The following is a 6543-nucleotide window of genomic DNA, read 5'->3' on the forward strand; positions in this document are numbered from 1 at the left end:
CTGTTTACACACGACCATTACATAATGGTTTACAATACAAATATGTTACATCGAAATCAGTTTCTTGAATGCAGTTTTTACACAATATCATACAAACATGGACTCCAAATCTTGTCCTTATTTTAGTATGCAACAGCGGAAGCTCTTAATATTCACCTGAGAATAAACATGCTTTAAAAGTCAACAAAAACGTTGGTGAGTTATAGGTTTAACCTATATATATCAAATCGTAACAATAGACCACAAGATTTCATGTTTCAATACACATCCCATACATAGAGATAAAAATCATTCATATGGTGAACACCTGGTAACCGACATTAACAAGATGCATATATAAGAATATCCCCATCATTCCGGGACACCCTTCGGATATGATATAAATTTTGAAGTACTAAAGCATCCGGTACTTTGGATGGGGTTTGTTAGGCCCAATAGATCTTTCTTTAGGATTCGCGTCAATTAGGGTGTCTGTTCCCTAATTCTTAGATTACCAGACTTAATAAAAATGGGCATATTCGATTTCGATAATTCAACCATAGAATGTAGTTTCACGTACTTGTGTCTATTTTGTAAATAATTTATAAAACCTGCATGTATTCTCATCCCAAAAATATTAGATTTTAAAAGTGGGACTATAACTCACTTTCACAGATTTTTACTTCGTCGGGAAGTAAGACTTGGCCACTGGTCGATTCACGAACCTATAACAAATATGTACATATATATCAAAGTATGTTCAAAATATATTTACAACACTTTTAATATATTTTGATGTTTTAAGTTCATTAAGTCAGCTGTCCTCGTTAGTAACCTACAACTAGTTGTTCACAGTTAGATGTACAGAAATAAATTAATATATATTATCTTGAATCAATCCACGACCCAGTGTATACATATCTCAGTATTGATCACAATTCAAACTATATATATTTTGGAATCAACCTCAACCCTGTATAGCTAACTCCAACATTCACATATAGAGTGTCTATGGTTGTTCCGAAATATATATAGATGTGTCGACATGATAGGTCGAAACATTGTATACGTGTCTATGGTATCTCAAGATTACATAATATACAATACAAGTTGATTAAGTTATGATTGGAATAGATTTGTTACCAATTTTCACGTAGCTAAAATGAGAAAAATTATCCAATTTTGTTTTACTCATAACTTCTTCATTTTAAATCCGTTTTGAGTGAATAAAATTGCTATGGTTTCATATTAAACTCTATTTTATGAATCTAAACAGAAAAAGTATAGGTTTATAGTCAAAAAAATAAGTTACAAGTCATTTTTGTAAAGGTAGTCATTTCAGTCGAAAGAACGACGTCTAGATGACCATTTTAGAAAACATACTTCCACTTTGAGTTTAACCATAATTTTTGGATATAGTTTCATGTTCATAATAAAAATTATTTTCTCAGAATAACAACTTTTAAATCAAAGTTTATCATAGTTTTTAATTAACTAACCCAAAACAGCCCGCGGTGTTACTACGACGGCGTAAATCCGGTTTTACGGTGTTTTTCGTGTTTCCAGGTTTTAAATCATTAAGTTAGCATATAATATAGATATAGAACATGTGTTTAGTTGATTTTAAAAGTCAAGTTAGAAGGATTAACTTTTGTTTGCGAACAAGTTTAGAATTAACTAAACTATGTTCTAGTGATTACAAGTTTAAACCTTCGAATAAGATAGCTTTATATGTATGAATCGAATGATGTTATGAACATCATTACTACCTTAAGTTCCTTGGATAAACCTACTGGAAAAGAGAAAAATGGATCTAGCTTCAACGGATCCTTGGATGGCTCGAAGTTCTTGAAGCAGAATCATGACACGAAAACAAGTTCAAGTAAGATCATCACTTGAAATAAGATTGTTATAGTTATAGAAATTGAACCTACTGAAATAAGTTTGAATATGATTATTACCTTGTATTAGAATGATAACCTACTGTAAGAAACAAAGATTTCTTGAGGTTGGATGATCACCTTACAAGATTGAAAGTGAGCTAGCAAACTTGAAAGTATTCTTGATTTTATGTAACTAGAACTTGTAGAATATATGAAGAACACTTAGAACTTGAAGATAGAACTTGAGAGAGATCAATTAGATGAAGAAAATTGAAGAATGAAAGTGTTTGTAGGTGTTTTTGGTCGTTGGTGTATGGATTAGATATAAAGGATATGTGATTTTGTTTTCATGTAAATAAGTCATGAATGATTACTCATATTTTTGTAATTTTATGAGATATTTCATGCTAGTTGCCAAATGATGGTTCCCACATGTGTTAGGTGACTCACATGGGCTGCTAAGAGCTGATCATTGGAGTGTATATACCAATAGTACATACATCTAAAAGCTGTGTATTGTACGAGTACGAATACGGGTGCATACGAGTAGAATTGTTGATGAAACTGAACGAGGATGTAATTGTAAGAATTTTTGTTAAGTAGAAGTATTTTGATAAGTGTATTGAAGTCTTTCAAAAGTGTATAAATACATATTAAAACACTACATGTATATACATTTTAACTGAGTCGTTAAGTCATCGTTAGTCGTTACATGTAAGTGTTGTTTTGAAACCTTTAGGTTAACGATCTTGTTAAATGTTGTTAACCCAATGTTTATAATATCAAATGAGATTTTAAATTATTATATTATCATGATATTATCATGTATGAATATCTCTTAATATGATATATATACATTAAATGTCTTTACAACGATAATCGTTACATATATGTCTCGTTTAAAAATCATTAAGTTAGTAGTCTTGTTTTTACATATGTAGTTCATTGTTAATATACTTAATGATATGTTTACTTATCATAGTATCATGTTAACTATATATATATCCATATATATGTCATCATATAGTTTTTACAAGTTTTAACATTCGTGAATCACCGGTCAACTTGAGTGGTTAATTGTCTATATGAAACATATTTCAATTAATCAAGACTTACCAAGTTTGATTGCTTAACATGTTGGAAACATTTAATCATGTAAATATCAATCTCAATTAATATATATAAACATGGAAAAGTTCGGGTCACTACAGTACCTACCCGTTAAATAAATTTCGTCCCGAAATTTTAAGCTGTTGAAGGTGTTGACGAATCTTCTGGAAATAGATGCGGGTATTTCTTCTTCATCTGATCTTCACGCTCCCAGGTGAACTCGGGTCCTCTACGAGCATTCCATCGAACCTTAACAATTGGTATCTTGTTTTGCTTAAGTCTTTTAACCTCACGATCCATTATTTCGACGGGTTTTTCGATGAATTGAAGTTTTTTATTGATTTGGATTTCATCTAACGAAATAGTGAGATCTTCTTTAGCAAAACATTTCTTCAAATTCGAGACTTGGAAAGTGTTATGTACAGCCGCGAGTTGTTGAGGTAACTCAAGTCGGTAAGCTACTGGTCCGACACGATCAATAATCTTGAATGGTCCAATATACCTTGGATTTAATTTCCCTCGTTTACCAAATCGAACAACGCCTTTCCAAGGTGCAACTTTAAGCATGACCATCTCTCCAATTTCAAATTCTATATCTTTTCTTTTAATGTCAGCGTAGCTCTTTTGTCGACTTTGGGCGGTTTTCAACCGTTGTTGAATTTGGATGATCTTCTCGGTAGTTTCTTGTATAATCTCCGGACCCGTAATTTGTCTATCACCCACTTCACTCCAACAAATCGGAGACCTGCACTTTCTACCATAAAGTGCTTCAAAAGGCGCCATCTCAATGCTTGAATGGTAGCTGTTGTTGTAGGAAAATTCTGCTAACGGTAGATGTCGATCCCAACTGTTTCCGAAATCAATAACACATGCTCGTAGCATGTCTTCAAGCATTTGTATCGTCCTTTCACTCTGCCCATCAGTTTGTGGATGATAGGCAGTACTCATGTCTAGACGAGTTCCTAATGCTTGCTGTAATGTCTGCCAGAATCTTGAAATAAATCTACCATCCCTATCAGAGATAATAGAGATTGGTATTCCATGTCTGGAGACGACTTCCTTCAAATACAGTCGTGCTAACTTCTCCATCTTGTCATCTTCTCTTATTGGCAGGAAGTGTGCTGATTTGGTGAGACGATCAACTATTACCCAAATAGTATCAAAACCACTTGCAGTCCTTGGCAATTTAGTGATGAAATCCATTGTAAGACCCTATTTCTGTTCCTGACATTTTAGTTATTCGGGACGCCGTCCAAAACTTCGGGACGCCGTCCAGCAAAGGACGGGACGCCGTCCAAGAATTTGGGACGCCGTCCCATGTGTCTGTCGGGCCAGCTGTGGGATTTCAAGATTTTTAAAGGGGTATGTTGGTCTTTTCACATGGTGGCCGGTTTTAAGCCACAAATGGGCAAATGTTGAGCTCATTCAACCCTATCTTCACCAACAAAACACTATCAACCATTTTTAGTAAGAGAGCAAGGGTTTTAGAGAGAGAGAGGTTGATTTGGAGAAGAAGGAGTCGGATTCTCGCAAAAGCTCGGGTTCTAAAGTTGTTCATCTCGCTCCTAGCTACGTTGTGGTGGTATTGGTAAGCTCAAACTCCGAATTTCATTTGTTAAATTTGATATTCAAGTTAGGGTTTTGAGTTAGTTTGTTATGAAACCCTTTTAGATGATGAAATGGGTTTATGGTGACTTGTTGTTCTTGTCACTTGGCGGGTTTTGGGTCGATTGATGATTTGGCCTTGTTTAGGGTTTGATGGTGAGTTTAATCACTAGGTTTAGTGATTATGGAAGTGTTGGAACACTTTTGGGTGTGTTTGGTTGCCTAATTTTGAAATGGGTCAAATTAGGGTGTTGGTGTTAAAATGGGTATGACACGTGTTTAACACTTGTGTTCGGGTTTAATTGGTGTGTTAGGACCATTTTCACTCGTGTTAGTGATTATTGGTTAGTTTTGGGCGCGGTTTGTACTTGGAAGTGCATTTGGGTCGAAATTGCACTAAGTGTCATATGGGTTGGTTTGTAAGTCAACCCTAATCGTGTTATTGTATTTGTGATAATGGAATAGGTACTTTCCATTGGCGTGTTGCGGATTATTCGAAAGCATTCATCAAGACGACGAGGTGAGTGTTAATATCCTATGTGCATATGTATGTGTAGGATGGGTGCGGGTCGGGGTGAAGTGTTTCTTGGTTATAGAGCTCACTTCACATATAGGTGGATTTGATGGACTTGTGTATAGGTCCAATTGGCATGGTTATGCGTTTTAGTTGGCCACCTTTGGCGGGGTACACAATTTGTGTGTACATTATCACACGCGGTATGATGTGGATTATATAACCCCAATGGCGAAGGGTTAATATTGTGATACGGACTTAGATATAACCCCAATGGCGAAGGGTAGTATTGTGAGTGGAGTAATTATACGTATGTGTATATGACGTATTTATTTGTGGGTGTTATGGTATGAACCATCGAGCCGGTAGTGCCATAACATGTGTGTGATCAAGTGTGAACCACGAGCCGGTAGCACTATAAACTAAGATGTGAACCACGAGCCGGTAGCATCGAGTGCGAACCACGAGCCGATAGCACTATAAACTAAGATGTGAACCACGAGCCGGTAGCATCGAGTGTGAACCACGAGCCGGTAGCACTATAAACTAAGATGTGAACCACGAGCCAGTAGCATCGAGTGTGAACCACGAGCCGGTAGCACTATAAAAGAGTATGACTCAATTGCGTATGGTGTGAACCACGAGCCGGTAGCACCATAGCGTTATGGTTAACCTTGGGAGTTTTACGCGTTGTTATATATATATTGTATACGTATAATGTTGTATTGACGTGATGTAGCTAACCTTCCTGTCGTAGCTTATTGGCATTGTTCACAACGTTGTTTGCAAACTTACTATATTGTTGGTGTTGTTAGCTTGTGCTTAGTGAACGTACGGTATGCTAGGTTTAGCTTGCCTTATACTTGGATCCTTCGGTATGCGCTATTTGATTATTATTGTGGCGTGTCCATTTTATACATATATATGTATGTAGTATATTTTCACTCACTAAGCGTTAGCTTACCCTCTCGTTGTTTACATTTTTATAGATTGCACGGATGCGGGGGCTCGGGTAAGCGCGGGGACTAGTGGACTTGCGTAGTTGCTTTAGAAGACTTACTTTTGGATTTGATTAGGATTGGGTAGCGTGTCCCCAATCCCATACTCGGTCTATGTTTTTGTATAAACTAATGGGTCGAAATAGTCACTTATGGTATTTTGGGTCGATGTGGGCCCGGTGTCGTAAAACTCGGTTTTTATTGTGAAAAACTCTTAGTTTAAACTATTGTAATATATTGTGAAAGTGTTTTGGTTTAAAAGTGTCGGGAAGCGGGTTTTCGCCCGCGTGAGTTCGAAAAACTGATCAGAATGTTTTAGTACATCTGGACGCCGTCCCGGATGTCTGGACGCCGTCCCAGTCTTAAGAGCTGGACGCCGTCCAAGCTTTTGGACGCCGTCCAGATCAACTGTTTCAGAAAAAATTTTTTGTGGCACGTTTTCGGATGGTTAACG

This window comes from Rutidosis leptorrhynchoides, chromosome 10, assembly GCF_046630445.1.
Source record: "Rutidosis leptorrhynchoides isolate AG116_Rl617_1_P2 chromosome 10, CSIRO_AGI_Rlap_v1, whole genome shotgun sequence".
NCBI classification, from domain to species: domain Eukaryota; kingdom Viridiplantae; phylum Streptophyta; class Magnoliopsida; order Asterales; family Asteraceae; genus Rutidosis; species Rutidosis leptorrhynchoides.